Source organism: Vicugna pacos, chromosome X, assembly GCF_048564905.1.
Source record: "Vicugna pacos chromosome X, VicPac4, whole genome shotgun sequence".
Classification (NCBI taxonomy): domain Eukaryota; kingdom Metazoa; phylum Chordata; class Mammalia; order Artiodactyla; family Camelidae; genus Vicugna; species Vicugna pacos.
Genome location: NC_133023.1, coordinates 50412913 through 50431585, shown reverse-complemented (window position 1 = coordinate 50431585; position 18673 = coordinate 50412913).

The following is an 18673-nucleotide window of genomic DNA, read 5'->3' as shown; positions in this document are numbered from 1 at the left end:
CAATAATGTTAAAAAGATCATACTGTTCAAGACAATCTACAGATTCAGTGCCATTACTATTAAAATACCAAAGTAATTTTTCACAGAACTAGAACAAATACTTTTAAAATTAATACAGAGGTATAAAAGACCCAAATATTAAAAAAAAAAAACACTTGATAAAGATGAATGGAGCTGGAAGAATCACACTCCCTGACATCAAATTATACAACAAAGCTACACTAATCAAAGCAGTATGGTTCTGGAACAATAATAGATATGTAGATCAATGGAATAAAATATAAAGTCTAGAAGTAAACTCATGCACTTATGGCCAATTAATATATGACAAAAGAGGCAAGAATATAAAATGGAGAAAAGACAGTCTCTTCAATAAGTAGTACTGGGAAAACGGAAGGACTACCTGTAAAAGTATGAAGTTAGAACGTTCTCTAACTCCATACGCAAAAATAAACACAAAATGGATTAAAGACCTAAATGTAAGACCAGATATGTAAGATTAAAGATTATGTAAGATTAAAGACTAAATGTAAGATACTATAAAGCTCCTGGAAGAAAACATAGGTAGAACACTCTTTGACCTAAATCACAACATTTTTGGATCCCTCTCCTAGCATAGTTGAAACAAAACATATATAAACAAAGGGAACCCAATTAAACTTAAAAGATTTTGCACAGCAAATGAAATGATTGACAAAATTAAAAGGCAATGTACTGAATGGGAGAAAAGTTTTGCAAATGATATGACCAATAAGTAATTAATATCCAACATATATGAACAGCTCAAACAATTCAATATTAATAAAAAAAACTTGGTTAAAAAAAGCTGAGGGACTGAAGGGACATTTTTCCTAAGAGGAAATGTAGATAGCCAACAGGCACATGAGAAGATGCTCAACATTGCTAATCATAAGGAAAATGAAAATCAAAACCACAAGGAGCTATCATCTTACAACTGTCAGAATGGGTACCATCAAAAAGAAAACAAATAACAAATGTCAGTGAGGATTTGGAGAAAATAGGCCCCTTGTACATTGTTTGTGGGAATGTAAGTTGGTGCATCCATCATAGAAAACAGTTTGGAGGTTTCTTTAAAAGTTAAAACTAGAACTAGCATATGACTGAGCTATTCTACTCCTGGGTATATATCTGATATGAAAAACCCAGTAATACAAAAAGATACACGCACCCCAATGTTCATAGGAGCACTATTTACAATTGTCAAGATATGGAAGCAACCTAAGTGTCTGTCAACAGAGAAATGGATAAAGATGTGTGTGTGTGTGTACACATTGTGTGTATACATATGTGTATGTATATGTATGTATATATATATACTACTCAGCCATAAAAAGAGTGAAATTTTGCCATTTGCAGCAACATGGATGGACTTGGTGAGCATTATGTTAAGTGAAGTAAGTCACATAGAGAAAGACACAACAAACTAGTGAATATAACTAAAAAGAAGAAGACTCATAGATATAGAGAAAAATTACTGGTTACCTGTAGGGAGAAGGAGAGGTGGGGTAATGTAGGAGTGGAGGTGTAGGAGTTACAAACTATTGAGAGTAAGGTAGGCTATAAGAATGTTTTGTACAACACAGTGAATATAGTCAATATTTTTCAATTACTGAAACAAATATTAGACTATCTTAATTCTCTGTTTATATGCTTTTGCTTAATAGCTTTAACTACCAGTTCATCTTCCATGCCTATCTTGTTATCTGTCCTAGGGTAGACACTTAGAAAATGTTTGTTAAATGAATTAATGACTGCACATGAGTAAACAATTATAATGTAATAGATTCTATGGCATATATTGAGAACAAGGCACATCAAAGAGCAAGAGGGAGATTATGAAAGTTGTTTGAAGATAGTCAGGAAACTTTTCACTTTCCTTTCATAACTTTCACAGGAACAGTTAGAGCTATCAGTAAGCTCTGTATCTGTTAACAAGGTAATATGATTCTGGATAGCCACAAGGTGGCAATATTTCAGAAGAGATTTAAGTAGCAGAGGAAAACACTACAATCAGCCAACTCCTTTCAGCCCAGAGAACATGTTTATATGTTTTCTCTCTCTCCTCTCCCTAGAACATCAAGTCATGATTTTTCTCCCTTTCTTTCCTTTGGGATTGGAAGTTGACATTCCAATTTCAGGCTGCTCAGGAAGCTGTCTGGCACTCCAGCCATTCTGTTGTAATCAGACAAAAGAGAGAAATGGTGCTGAATATGTTTCCAGTTCTTCAGATAATGAGTTTCTAATTCCAGTATCACTGACTTGTGTTAACTTTGATATGCCCCACTATATGGAGAGGGATAAACGATAGGGGAAAAGCTAAACTAACAGTTTTTTGAGGAGGTAGGCACTATATCAAGCACTTGATAAAAATTCATTTCATTTAAATGTCACAACAACCCTATGAAATAGACAATGTCATTAAAAAATTCATCATCCAGCTTCAGCGATTATTAACAAATGCGTGGTCAATCTTTTTTCAGCTATATCCTCACTCCCTACACCCCACCACTGCTGGAATAATTTGAGGTAAATTTCAAGCATGTTATTTCATTTGTAAATGTTTTTGTATGTATCTCTAAGAGATGAGAACTTTTAAAAAAATGCAGCACCTTTATCACATCTTAAAAACATAACAATACTACATTAATTCTTAAATGTTATGTCACTATGTACATTTCTCTGATTTTCTTATAAAAATTATATTTGGTCTCTTCAATTCAAGATCTAAGCAAAGTCCATACATTGCATTTATTTACTATATCATAAAGAAGTTTTCATCCCCATTTTACAAACAGAACCAGACAGGATTACATGTTCTGTATTTTAAAAACTGTATATTGCATCAGACACTATGACAGGATTTTGGGTACAAAGATTAGGAAGTCATAGACCCTGTCCTCAATGGCCTCAACCTCATGCTCCTGAAAGTTATGTGACCATTTTAATCACAAAGCTTATTACATTATATTACAATTATGTGTTTATAAATCTTCCTTCTAAGATAGATAGTAAATTCCTTAAAGGCAGTTGTCATCTCGTGTTCAACACCTTTTTCCTAATACCTAACATAGTTCCTGGCACACAGTAAATATTTAATAATATAGAAAACTGTCAATAATTTTGTCTGACTGGGCAGTGGGAAATGTGAATAGTTTCAAGCAGGTCTGTAATATGATAAAATTTCTCAATGACTATAGGTACTAAAGTTGCCAAATGGATTTGAGGCATTGCAGACTGTAGGTGGGGGTGGGCAGTGTGGAAGTTACTGCAGGAATTCAAGTTAGAGAGGATGAGGACCAGAATCAGAGAACAGGTGGTGAGGATGGAACAGAAACAGACTGGAGTTACTGAGGAGGTAATTTTGACATCACTTATAAGTAATTTTTTAGATATGTAGAGTGAGAATGAAACATTCCGGAATTCAGGCTTGAGTGGTGTTATGGATGATGATGGTACCACCAACAGAGATTCAGAATGAAAAGGAGAGGTAGATTTGGGATGTGGGAGACAAGTTCAATTTGAAGTGCCCATATGATTTCCAGGAGCATTATCTAGTAGGATGTGTGAGATTAAAGCTCAGAAGCTCAGGCAGAGGTCATAAGTGAAAGTATAGATCTAGGAATCATGAGCATTTAAGTGATGGTTAAAAGCCTGATAGCAGATGTTATTGCTCAAGGAGAGGACATGAATGCAAATGGAAGTGACCTGAGAATGAGATTCTGGGGAACCCTGACACTTACAAAGAGGGTAGAAAATGAGAATCCCATAAATACAATGGAGAAGGAACAGCCAGAGTTATTGAAAGAAAAGTCAGAAAGTTTGAGCCACAAAAGCTAAGGGAGGAGAGTTTCAAGAGAGTAGGAATAAGAGAGGTTGGTACTTTTCTGTGTGAAGGAGTTGTGACAGTGGCAACTAGTTAAGTGTTGATCATATATGGGATGTGGTGAGTCCAGTAAGGCCAGTTGGGCACTCATCCCAAAAAGCTCTGAACACCAGGGCTTCATTATGTAAGTGATAAAGAGCACTTGAGGAGCTTCAAAGATCAGTTGACCTAGTCTTTGAGATGTTTTAGAAAGGTTAGCCTTAGACAGTGAAGAGGATGCCATGGGGGAATGGGACTGAAGGCAGGAGCTCATGGGAGTGAAGTGAAGTGGAGTTGAGTAGGACAGCAGTTAGGTGGTGGAGGAAGGCAAAGGCTTCCTAGCTATTTAGTAGGTAAAATTGGCAAGCATTGAAATGAGCTAACATCTATTGAATATTTACTACTTGTTTACATGTATGTTCTTAAACAAGAGCCTCATAACCACCCAATGAAACAGATAAAATTATTGCCTTTGTTTTATGCATCAGGAAATGAAGATACAGGCAGATAAAGTAACTTGATGAGGGTCACATAACTAGTGCATGGAATAGCCTAGATTCAATCCCAGGTGTTTTAGTTCAACCCACTCTCAATCTGTATTTGCTTTGCCTTGGTTAGATATGGAAACTGAGGGGAGTTTTAGTTAGAATTAAGTTCCACTTTGAGTTAGCAAACATCCAAAGTAAATATATATATATATATATATATATATATATATATATATATATATATCTTTTATGGTAAAGCCTATAGCTGGGTTTCTACTCACTCTATCATCTCCAAAGTGTATACCTCAACCTGATGGTACAAGATAGAATTCAAGCCATCATATCCATGTTTCAAGCAGCAAAATAAGAATTGAGAGAAGAACAGTACAGATATTGAGGACAATGAACAATCTAAACTATAAGAGAAGTACAAGAATCCTGATGTATAGGTGGTTTCATGGAGGCTGGTGGTAGTGGTGTCACCAACTGGGATAGATTATAGTAAATCTGTTGAAGTGAACATGTTTTGAGGGGGTATATTTCTCTCTTTTCTTGGCAATAGTATCCTCTGTTTTTGAGGAGAGCTGTGTTTCCCTCCTCCAATCATGTAGTTTTAGTGGGGACCCCCAATCATATTATCCCTCTCCCTGGCCAAAGTTGATTTGATTGGTTGAGGTAAGGGTGTGTCATCTAGGTCAGGAAATCATAATTCTTCCTTAGAGTATTTCAAATTGAATATTCTAATTGAATTGGGTAAAAATATTCTGTCATACTTTTCTGGCAAAGATTGGAGATGTATAGCTCAGGAATTTGTGGTAGTCCTTTTATAGCTACAGGGAGGAAATTGAGAGAATGAAATCATCATGTAGGGATGATAGATAGAAAGAATTCTTTTTTTTCAAGTCTCTGATCTTATTAGTACTTGAGGCCCACTTACATTCTTCCCCTTCCTGTAATTATGTATACCTTTTAATAAATTCCTTCTTTTGACTGAGTTAAAGTTCTTTTATAGGTCACTTGTAATCAATAATATTCTAATTAATACTGTGCTCTAAAAGGCAATTCTGGAATCAATGTCAAAGATGCATTTAGTGCCTATATGTGTGGGAAGTAGAATATGGTCAGTAGTAGCCAGAGATAGGAGCACTATTTATGAGACTATATAGTCTCTATGAGAAACAATGAGGCCTTGAACTAACATTGTTGGTAGGTACTGTAATTCCTAGCTAGGTTTGCCATGCCAAGTCTTTCCTAGATCTTGATCTAATTTCCCACCTACCCTGCTGGCTGATTATTTTTACATAGTTACAATGTGCTTGTGTATATAAGTTCTTTGGTCACTATTCACTGTGAACACATTTTTATTTAAATCTTCGGACATAGCTGTTTTAAAATGTACCTGCTAATTCCATCTGTGTTATCTCAGGGTCCATTTTTAGGGATTGCTTTTTCTTTGAGTATGGGTCACATTTTCTTGCTTCTTCATATATCTAAGTCATTTTGAAATGTCCATTGGGCTTTGCAAAAGATGTGTTGTAGAGAATCTGGACTCCATTATTTTCCTCTGAAAAATATTGCTTTGTTTTGTTTTCACAGACAGTTAACTTGGCTGAACTCAAATATAAACTGTCTCTTCTGAAGTGGGCAGCACTTGCAATATTTATTCAGTTATTTTGGCTTTAGTTAGATTGCTTGGAGCTTGCTTTTCACATTTATAGCTGGCCAGAAATTTGGGCAAAGATTATACACAAAGTTTAGTGCTCTTCTCCTTTGGCTCCTTTCCAGGAATTTACCCCCACTCCTTCCAGTTGCTATACATGAATCTGTAACTCTGTCCTATGGTTCTTCAGGCAAGTAAAACTAAAAGTTTTCTATACCAGGTATAGACACTCAATAGGGAACTGATTGTGGCTTTCCCTCTGGCTAAGAGCCCTAAAAATAGAAATATCACTTAATTTTGTTCCTTTCTTTCAAGTTTAGATTTCCCTTAAGTTTTTATGCCTGCTTTATGTTGCTTGATAGTACCTTAAGGTATTTTTTATCCAAACTATTTTATCCAAAATATCTATTTTATCCAAAATAGATTGCAGTTATCTGAGGGAGGGAGATACTTAGCTATTAACAAAAGCCAGAGTCTCCCTGGTCACAGTTATATAGCCTGAAGCCAAAGTAGCAAAATAGTTCCGGTAATATTGTCAGAAATTATCTTTGGTACCTAGATTTTAGATCCAGAAGATGTGGCTTGCTAAAGGCTATTTTTACAAATGCATAAGGTCAGTGTGATGGTGTTTCAGGGTGACATGTTTGGGAGTGTAAGAAGTTGGGTAAGTAGGGACTTGGGACTTCCTGTGAGCTAACAGTTTCACCCTAGTTAGGCCAAATGACACTGCCATCTACTTGATTGCCTCATTGAGTATACCCTATTGTGATATCTCCTGGAAACCTTTACTAAAAATATTTGAGCTCATTGCAGTAAACTGTGATTTCCATATAATTTGCACATCAGAATGCCAGGCTAATTTCCCTACCAAGTCCTTCATCAGACCTACTATATAGGATGGAGAAGAGTGGACAAATTAAAAATCTTTTTTTAGCAAATTGAATGTTCACAGGTTAATGACATATGAAGAGGAATAATAGAGAGGATAAAAGGATGAATTCTACCTTTCTGTCTTGGACAATTGGATAGATGATAAATACATGACAGAGAATACAAGAGAAAGAACAAGTTTCAGGGATAATAAAATGAATTCAGTTTTAGCCATACTGAGTTGTGTCTGTGGGACATCCAGATTGAAATGTATAATAGGCATAATATATTTTAGAATGAAACTCACTGGAGAAGCATGTGGGTTGAAGATGTAGCTTGAGGAATCATTGGCAGAAAAATATTATATGAAGTCATAAGAGTAGGTGATGTGATCAGAAATCATAAGTAGAGTGAGAAAAAAAGAGACTGGCAACAAAGCTTAGTATTTAAGGAGTGAGCAGAAGAAATGATTCACTTAAGTTGATTGAAAATCAGCCAGAGAAGTAAATGGAAAACCAGAAAAAGATGATATAGATAAGCCAAGGGAGGAGAATTTCAAGGAGTTAGTTGTCAATAGGGTATAATTCAGCATAAAATGGAAGCCAAAAAATTACTTTAAAAAACTATCTATTGGATTTAACAACTAGGAATAGGATTTTGTTTACCTTGGTGATTGCAATTTCAGTGGAGTGGTAGATCATGTAGCCAGCTTGCAGAGGGTTGAGGAGTTGCATGGCTGTGGTAGGCTATAACATGTGGCTCCAGTTAATGATGCCTCCCAGTAATCATGTCCTTGTAAAATTTCCTCTCCTTGGATCTGAGTTGGCCATGTGAGTTCATTTAACAAATAGAATTTGGTGTAGCCTGATGCTGCCTAAATTCCAAGGTTAAGTCATAGAAAGCCATGAAATTACTCCCTCTGTCTGTCTCTTGGAATGCTAAGCCACTATGGAAGAAGCCTGACCTCTGTACCTGGACCTCCACAAGCAGAGGCCTTGAGACAACATGATAAGGGAGAGAAACCCACTGAGACCAACTTTCCAGATATCTCTACCAAGGCACCAGTCATGTGAGTGTGTCTGCCTTTGATCCTCCACACCAGATCAGCCACTAGTTGAATGTCACCTAGTGACCCCAGTAAATACTTTCTGGAATAGACTTGTCCAGTGAACCTTACCTTAATTCCTGAAATGAACAATAGTGAGTACAATAAAATGATTATTTCTTAACCCACTAAGTTTTGGGGCAGTTTATTGTGGAGGAATATATAACTTTAACATGAAGATTGAGATAATAGAACATTGTACAATGAAGTAGTAGAAGTTGTAAATGCAATAAACCTGGAAAGAGAAAAATCAGATGATGGCTGAAGATGTTCATGAGACTGAGGATGAGTCTTTGCTTTAATCAAAGAGTCTTGGGAATGTTTATATGCTTAAGAAAAAGAGCCAAGAGAAAGATGAAGTTGAACATACAGTAGAGACTATGACTATTCACTGAGTTTTCCAAGGAGAAAGGAAGGGATGAAATCCAAATTTCCAGTGGGTGAGCTGGCTAGAATACAAGATGGGATAACTTAAGCTTCTAAAATAGTAGGTGTCTGGGCCTCCTCAGAATCTTTAGAAATCCTCAAATTTTCCCACACACTGAATTCTAAACGTGGAATTCCCAGACCTTGCTGGAAAATGATGGATGTCCCAAGAAGAGCTGGTGAGAGAGTAATAGATTAAATTTTATTATTTCGGGGTAGAGAATTCCAAATTTTAACAAAGTTCAAGGTATGAACATAAGAAAATATATTTGGAAATAAGAAGAAAGGACATGGGCGTATATTGTTGATAAGTCAAAATCTGAAACTTGAAGTGACTTAAGTTGATAACAAAACTTGGAGCAAAAAATAAGCTAATCCAGATGCTGAATTCTTCCATGAATGTAATAGAATAAACAAGAGATTGGTAAATGACACTGTTTTATAACAGTATGATAGACTAAAGGCATGAGCTTCAAAGGAAGATTCTGTGCATGACAGAAGAAAGCAGCAATGGGGAGCAAGTAGAGTATGGATTCTTTCTCTGGTTTGTGAGAGAAGAGCATCATCTACTGTAGAGAGCAGCAGAACTTATGATATCCTCAGGGAAGAGCTAGGTTTCACTTAAAGAGGAAGAAAGGATATTAATTGCTTAATATATGTTTTTACATTTTAAAAATTTATTGAAGTAAAATTCACAAGACATAAAATTAACCATTTTAAAGTGAACATTTGAATGGCATTTAGTGCATTTATGGTTTTGCAAAACAACCACCATCTCTCTAGTTCCAAAGTATTTACAACCATCCAAGATAAAATCCTACACACATTAAACTGTTTCTTCCCATTTTCACTCTACCCTGGTCCCTGGAAAAACACCAACCTGTGTTCTGCCTATATAAATTTACCTATTTTGGGTATTTCATATAAGTGGAATCATACAATATGTGACCATTTATATCTGGCTTTCAATTATCATCATGTTTTTGAGGTTCATCCAAACTGTACCATGTATTAGTATTACATACCTTTTAATAACTGAATAATTTTCCATTGTGTACATATACCATAATTTATCCATTTATACATTGAAAGACATTTGAGCTGTTTCTAGATATTGACTATTTTGTATAGTGCTAGTTATGAACATAAGCATACATAATTTCAGTACTCCTTTTCAATTATTTTGTGTGTATATCTAGGAGTGGAATTTCTGGATCTCATGATAATTTTATGTTTAACATTTTGAGGAACTGTGAAACTGCCTTCCACAGAATCTGAACCATTTTAAATTCCCACCAGCAATTTATGAGGGTTCATATTTCTCCATATCCTTTCAAATACTTGCTATTTTCAATTTTTAACAATTATAGCCATCCTAGTGGCTGAAAAGTAGCACATCATTGTGATTTTTAAATTAAAAAAGTCTTTTAATTAGTTGTAGTTGATGTATAGTAATATTATAAAAGATACAGATGTACAATATGGTGATTCACGATTTTTAAAGATTATACTCTGTTTATAGTCATCAAATATTTGCTATATCCCCTGTCCTGTGCAATATATCCTTGTAGCTTATTTTATACTTGATAGTTTTTAGTTCTTAGTCCCCTACCCATATATTGCCCCTCCCCCTTCCTTCTTCCCACTGGGAACAACCAGTTTATTCTCTGTATCTGTGAGTCCCTTTCTATTTATATTCACTAGTTTGTTGTATTTTTTAGATTTCACATATAAGTGATATCATATGGTATTTGTCTTCCTCTGCTTCATTTAAATACCCTCAAAGTCCACTCATGTTGCTGAAAATTCTAAGAATTTGTTTATTTCTTCTAGGCTGTCCATTTTGTTAGGGTACATTTGTAGTAGTCTCTTGTGATACTTTATATCTGTGGTGTCAGTTGTAACTTCTTTTTCATTCTGATTTTATTGATTTGATCCCTCTCTTTTTCTTTATGATGAGTCTGACTAAAAGTTTTTCAATTTTGTTTGTCTTTTCAAAGAAATAGCTCTTAGTTTCATTGATCTTTTTTCTATTTTTTGTCTATTTCATTTAATTCTACTCTGATCTTTATAATTTATTTTCCTTTATTAACTTGGGTTTTGCTTGTTCTTTTTTTCCTCTAGTTCCTTTAGTTTGAAGGCTAAGTTGTTTGCTTGAGATTTTTCTTGTTTTCTGAGGTAAGCTTGTATTGCTATAAACTTCCCTTTTAGAACAACTTTTGCTACATCCCTTAGGTTTTGGATCATTGTGTTTTCCTTTTCATTTGTCTCTAGGCACTTATTTTATTTCCTTTCTGAGTTTCTCAGTGATCCATTGGTTTTAAGTAGCATGTTGTTTAGCCTTCATGTGTTTGTGATTTTTGCAGTTTTGTTTTGTTTTGGTTTGGTTTGGTTTTAGTTGATTTCCAGTCTCGTAGTGCTGTGGTTGAAAAAGATGCTTGATATGATTTCAATTTTCTTAAATTTACTGAAGTTTGTTTTGTGGTCAAACATGAGATTTATTCTGCAGACTATTCCATGTGCACTTGAAAAGAGTGTGTATTGCTACCTTCAAAAAGAATGCTCAATATGTAAGTTAAGTCTATCTGGTCTAATGTGTCATTGAAGGCCATTGTTTTCTTACTGATTTTATTTTTAGATGATTTGTTAATTGATGTAAGTGAGGTGTTAAAGTTCCTTACTGTCATTGTGTTACTGCTGACTTCTTTTAAGTCCATTAATATTTGCCTTATATATTTAGTTGTTCCTATGTTAGGTGTATATATATTTACAATTGTTATATCTTTTGAATTGATCCCTTGATCATCATGTAGGTCTTTGCCACTTGTTATAGTCTTCATTTTAAAGTCTGTTTTGTTTGAATAGGTACTACTACTCTGGTTTTATTTTGATTTCCATTTGCAAGGAATACCTATTTCCATCCTCTCACTTTCAGTCTGAAAGTGTCTCTAGATCTGAAGTAAGTCTCTTGTAGGCAGTATATATATGTTTTTTGTTTTTATAATCCATTCAGCCACTCTGTGTCTTTTGATTGGAGCATTTAGTCCATTTACATTTAAGGTAATTATTGATATGTATGTTCTTATTGCCATTTTGTTAATTGCTTTGGGTTTGTTTTTGTAGATATTTTTCACTTTCTTCTTTTGTTTTCTTCTCTTGTGACTTTATATCTATCTTCAGTATTATATTTGGATTTTTTGTGTGTATATATGTATATACGTTATAGATTTTTGGTTTGTGGTTACCATGAAGTGTTTATATAGCTGTCTATATATATATAGACATATATATATATATATAGACATATATATATATATATATGTTTTGTGTTTCCAGTCTCTTATTATCAATTTTTCATTTGTACTCTCCCCTCACAATTACTCTTTTTGATATCATATTTTACATCTAGTTGCTTTGTGTGTCTCTTAACTGTTTATTGTGGATACAGGTGATTTTACTACTTTTCTCTTTTAACCTTCCTACTTAATTTGTGTGTGGATGGATAATTTCCTACTTTTGCTGTATGTTTACCTTTACCATTAAGCTTTTTCATTTTTTAATTTTCATATTCCTTGTCATATCCCTTTTTTTCACCTAGATAAGTTTTTTAACATTTGTAAAGCTCATTTGGTAGCACTAAATGTTTTCAGTTTTTGCTTGTCTGTAAAGATTTTGATCTCTCCATCAAATCTGAATTAGAGCCTTGCTTAGTAGAGTCTTCTTGGTTGTAGTTTTTTCTCCTTCATCACTTTAAATATATTGTGCTACTCCCCTCTGGCCTGCAGAATTTCTGCTTAAAAATCAACTGAAAACCTTATGGAGGTTCCCTTGTATGTTATTTGTTGCTTTTCCTTTGCTGCTTTTAAAATTGTCTGTTTATCTTTAATTTTGTAATTTTAATTACAATGAGTCTTGGTGTGTTCCTCTTTGGGTTCATTCTGTATGGGACTTTCTACACTTCTTGGACTTAGGTGGCTGTTTCCCTTCCCAAATTAGGGAATTTTTCAGCTGTTATGTTTTCAAATATGTTCTCAGGCCCTTTCTCTCTTCTTCTGGGACTCTTATAATGTGAATATTAGTGTGCTTGATGCTTTTCCATAAGTCTCTTAAACTGTCCTCATTTCTTTCCTTTTATCTTTTTTTCTGATTGCAGAAGTGATTCCAATACTCTGTCTTCCACTTCACTGATCAATTCCTCTGTATCACTTAATCTGCTGTTGATTCCTTCTAGTGTATTCTTCAATTCAGTTACTGTATTCTTGATATCTGTTTAGTTGTTGTTTATCTTTTCTAACTCTTTGTTAAACGTTTCTAACTTCTCACTCTGTACATCCTTCTTTTCCTGAGTTCTTTCATCATCTTTATGATCATTACTCTGAACTCTCTCTAGTAGACTGCTTATCTCCACTTCACGTAGTTTTTCTTCTGAGGATTTTATCTCGTTCCTTCATCTATATCTCTTAACATAGTGTTATACAAAATGTGGTCTAAGTACCCCTGGAAATGCTTGAGACTCTCCCAAGGTTAAAATATCAAAGACTGTGGAAGACATTGAGAGTAGTGATTGATTCAGTTGTTAGAACTCAAAGGTTTATACAAATGAAGGTATTATCCTGGGACTTTGGATTAAAGCAGGAAAAGAATTGAACAGGGAGTCAGGAAGCCTAGGTTGGGGACTTCCAATTCCAGTCATGAGCAATGGGAGCTGGACTTATCATCTTACTTTGAATGACTAGAAAAATAAAATATATTTATATTAAATAACTGTTGTAAGATATTGAAGAACAGGCAACATAGAACTGTGATCTCTGAGACATGAGAGTGAAGTGAAATTTATGATTTCCCTAGCTTATTACCTGAAGGCAGAGACTAGGTAATAAAGCACCACAAGGAAAAACCAAAACTTCCCAGTGGCCTTACCAAATTGATGAGACTGGAAATAGAATTCAGAGAGAGTAAGGAAGCTAGAATATTCAGGGGAGGATACCAGAGAAGAGGTAGCTGATTGGAAAGGGAACTCCACAAGCTGTAGAATGTTCCTCTTCAGACTTCAGCTAAGTACTGAATAGTAAACATATGTAAAGACTCTTCCCCAAACCAGTGAAAGAACCAAAATGATTAGAGGAATCAGTCCTTAGGTAATACATGGACCAGAAGAAATCCCTGTTCCTTGCAGCCAGACCTATAATTAATGGGGTATCAGGTAGAGAATTCAGAAGGAATTTGTCTCAGCAGCATAGAAAATCTAGCCTTAGACTAACTGCTGCTATAATTCTTTCTAACAAAGCCTAAAAACAATACTTGAAATAATTAAACTGTCTCTAAGTAGTTTAACTATGCTTCAGAACAAAGATCAAAAATACTTATAAGAATAAGAAAATATACAGCATGAGCTATTAAAATTTATAAACTAAGCCACCACAATTAATAAAAACAGACATGTGGATCAATGGAACAGAATAGAGACATAGAAAGAGCCTAAGTGTCCAATTACAGATGACTGGATAAAGAAGATGTGGTATATTTATACAATGGAACACTATTCATCCATAAAAATGACAACATAATGCCATTTGCAGCAACATGAATGGCCCTGGAGAATATCATTCTAAGTGAAGTAAGCCAGAAAGTGAAAGAAAAATACCATATGAGATCCCTCATATGTGGAATAATAAAAAAAAAAGACAAATGAACTTACATATACAAAACAGAAACAGAGTCACAGACAGAATACAAACTTGTGGTTGCCAAGGGGGAAGGGGGTGGGAAAGGACAGCCTGGGAGTTTGAGATTTGTATATACTGACAGGTATATATAGAATAGATGAACAAGTTTATACTGTATAGCACAGGGAAATATATTCAAGATCTTGTAGTAGCTCACGGTGAAAAATAATATGAAAATGAATATATGTATATTCATGTATGACTGAAAAATTGTGCTGTACACCAGAAAGTGACACAAAATTGTAAACTGACTATAACTCAATAAAAAATAATAAAAGTAAATATCTTTTTTCATCCTTCACACTCAGTCTTTCTGTATCTTTAAAGCTATAATGAGTCTCTTGTAGACAGCATATCACTGGATTTTTAAAAATTCCTCCAGCTGTTCTATGTCTTTTGATTGACAAAATTAATCCATTTAAATTTAAAGTGATTATTGATAGGTAAGGACTTAGCACTGATGTTTTGTTAATTATATTTCTGACCATTTTGTAGATCTTTTTCCCTTGCTTTCTCTTATGTTGTCTTTCTATGTAATTTGATGACTTTTTGTGTTGTTATACTTTGATTCATCATAATCTTTTTTATACATACTGTAAGTTTTCCTTTGTGATTAGCATGAATCTTACATAAAATATCTCATTGTTATAACAATCTGTTTTAAGCTGAGAACAAGATAACATCAATACTTAAACTACTTGCCCTCTTACATTTTAGGTTTTAATGTTATAATATAAATCTTTTTAGAATTGTGTATTTAATAATAAATTTTGTTGTCATAGTTATTTTAAATATTTGTTTTTTAAAATTTAAACTAGATTTGTGATTTACACAGCACTATTATACTAGAAATTATGACTTTGAGTATATATTTACATTTACCAGTGAGTTTTATAGATTCATATGTGTTTACAATGTTAAGTCACATCCTTTCATTTCAGCTTTATGAACACCCTTTAGCATTTCTTGTGAGGCAGGCCTTGTGATAATGTACTCTCTCAGCTTTGGTTTGTTTGTGAACATACTTATCTCTCTTTTATTTCTGAAACACAGCTTTGCCATGTTTCGTATTCTTGATTGACAGGTTTTTTTTCTTTCAACATTTTGAATATGTAATTTCACTGTCTATTAGCCTGCATAGTTTCTCCTGAGAAATCCACTCATAATCCTTTGGGGCTCCCTTGTATGTGACAAGTCGCTTTTCTTTTGCTGATTTCAAATTCTCTCTTTGACCTTTGACAGTTTAATTTAAATGTGCCTAGGTATAACCCTTTTCTGATTCAACCTATTTGGGTTATTTTGGGCCTTATGAATCAGGATGTTCATTTATTTCTCCATGTTCAGCAAGTTTCAATCATTATTGCTTTCAATTGACTGTTATCCATTTTTGACTCTTCTAGGATTCCCATGATGTATATTTTGTTTTTCTAGTTGGTATCTTACAAGTTCCACAGGGTTTCTTCAAGTTTTTTCTTCCTTTTTTTTCTTTTTTTGATACTCTGACTGCATAATTTCAAATGTTTTATCTTCAAGTAATCTGATTCTATCTTCTACTTAGTTGAGTCTACTTTTAAAATTCTCTATTGAATTCTTCAGTGCAGTCGTATTTTTCAGCTGTATGATTTCTGTTTTTTATGGTTTTTATTTCTTTGTTGAACTTCTCATTTTGTCCATGTATTATTTTTCTAGTTTTGTTTAGTTGTATTTGTGTTCTTGTATTTCACTGAACTTCTTTAAAATGATTATTCTAAATTCTTTTTCAGATTGATTAAACCTACATTCTTCAGGCTTAATTATGGGCCTTTATTAATTTCCTTTTGTGGTATTATCTTACTTGATTCTTCCTTATTTTTGTATCCTTGCATCAGTACCTGTACATTTGAGTAAGTGGTTTCCTCTACCATAATTTTCAGGTTCACTTCAGCAGGGTAAGTTTTTCACCATTCAACTCTGTTTGGGGTATTGGATGGGTCACCTAGTAACATTCACTGGCAAGTGGGGACTGCTATTGGTGTTGCTAGCTGGATGAGACCATTGCCTGTTTTCTGTGGAAGGGTACCACTGGCTGGGATCTGTGGTTCAGTGGGCCTGCTGGCCAGGCTCTGCATTCAAGCAGGGTCACTGCATAGTCTCCCTGATGGGGCAAGTTTTTTGGGCTTCGTAGTCAATTGGGGATACTAGCTCTCCAATAATCATTCATTGTTTGGTGCTGTGGGCTGTGGGCTGTGTTCAGTAATAGGCAAAGATGTGGACTGGACTCTGTGGCTGGGCAAGGCTGTAAGCAGGGTTCAATGGCTGCACAGGTCACTGTTTAGGAACCCTGGTTATGCTAGGCCAGATTCTATGTTTGACAGTTGGGCAGGGATGCTGGCTTGCCTCCCTGCTTGAGTGGGGCTATAGGATAGGTTCCTCAACTGTCCAGGTACTCTGGCCTTGTAAGACTAGAGGCTATTCTCAGCAGATAAGTAGGGTTGTGTTTTTGCTCCCTTGCCCATGCAGGGCTGTAGAACTTGCTTTGTGTCCAGTATGCTGGGCACCTAATTCAGGCAGAACTGCCAAGCAAGCTCACTGGTCAGACAGGGCCACCCTTTGTCTCTGCAGATGGTCAGAGCTGTTGGCTGGATTCTCTTCTCAAGTGTCACTGAAAGCAAAAATATGGCCCATCAAAACCTAAGCACTTGTTGCTATTAGTCCTATCCCCCTTCTCTATGTTTCATCCCCAATGTTTAAATCTCACAGATTGCCCAGTGACCCCCAATAAGAATGGGTTTCCTGAGAAGCATTTTACAACTCTGGGGTAGCTGGAGATCTATCTTTGGCTCTCTTTTCCATTGGAAAAACAATGGAATCAGAGGGGCCCTCTCAGTGTGGTGTTGTGCTGAAGTGTGAGGCTGTCAAAATAAAGCTGCTTTTCTTACTTTCTTAATATGGCCCTTCTTTATCTCTGTGGTCCAGTGTGGTACTTCTGCTTCTCCTCCAGGTTCTGGGATTTTCCAATGTTGTCTTCTCTATAGATAGCTTATATTTGGTCTTCTTGTAAGAGGTGCTGAAGTTGGAATGACCTGTGCTGCCATATTGATGATGTCACCTCCCATGTATGCAGAATTTGCATTGATAACCCATTTCAATTCTGATAATGGTGGTTTGTACCTTCTCTATTTTTATCTTTGCCAATATTTCTAGTTTTATCACTTTAATTTTTTATTAATGTTTTTGAAGAACTAGTTTTTAAGTTTTCTCTCTTCCAATTATCAGTTTCAATGATTTTTGTCCTTACATGTATGTTTTCCTTTTTTCTGCTTGCTCTGGGTTTGTTTTCTCTTTACTTATACTTCCTTTATACAGAAACTTACTTTATTAACTTAGTAAAGACTTTTCCCTTTTCTAATACATTTTAGTTCTATAAATTTCCCTCTCAGGTCTGCTATGGCTATATCCCACAAATTTTGATATGTTTGTTTTCATTTCCAATCATTTTCATGTATTTTCATTATTTCCTTTGATATATCTACTTTGATTCATGGGTTATTTAGAACTATATTGTTTAATTTCTGAGTGTTTGGAAATTTTCCACTTGTCTTTCTGTTATTAATTTCCGGTTTGGTTCCATTGTTGTCAGAGAGCACACACTGTATGATTTCAATTCTTTTAACATTGCTTTTACCAGCAAAGTTGAAATAATTATTTTATGGTCCAGTAAATAGTCTGTTTTGATGAATGTTCTATGCTTGTTTGAAAAAAAAGTGTATTCTGCTATTCTTGGTTTCTGTTGATTGATTGTATTATTCAAATAATTTGTATGCTTATTTACCCTTATTTTTGCTTTTCTGTTTTCCTTTTTTCTTTCCTGATGTTCAAGGATTGTTTATTTCATCATATTTCTTCTACTTGGGCAAATTTCTTTTAGGCGTCATATAAGGGTGGCTCTGCTAGCAACAAGTTCTCTTAGTTTTACTTACACTTAGAATGTCTCTTTTTCTCCCTTTGTTTACCTTTTATTTCTGAAAGATAGTTTCACTAGATATACAATTTATGACTGACAGTCCTTTTCTTTCAGTACTTGAAAAACGTTGGGCTAATCATTCTGGCCTCCAGATATAGAAATCCATTGTCCCTCAAGTTGATGTTCTCCTGTAGGTAATATACAGCTTCTCTTTGGATGTTTTTAAGTTTCTTTCTTTGTTTTTAGTTTTTAGAAATGCAATAGGCTATATCTTGGCATGGATTCCTTTGTGTTTTCCTATTTGAGGTTCATTCAACTTATTGAATCTGTAGACATATCTTTTGCCACATTTGAGGAGTTTTCAACCACTATTTCTTTGAATATTTCGGTCATATCTTCTTTCTTCTCTTCTAGGAATCCTATAATGTAAATGCTGGATTTATTGCTTTTATTGTATAAGCTCATGGGGCTCTCTTCACTCAGTCCATTTCCTCCATTTGCATTGAGTAAATTCTGTTGATTCGCCCTCCAGTCACTAAATTTACCTGTCATCTCTACTATTTTTTTTAATT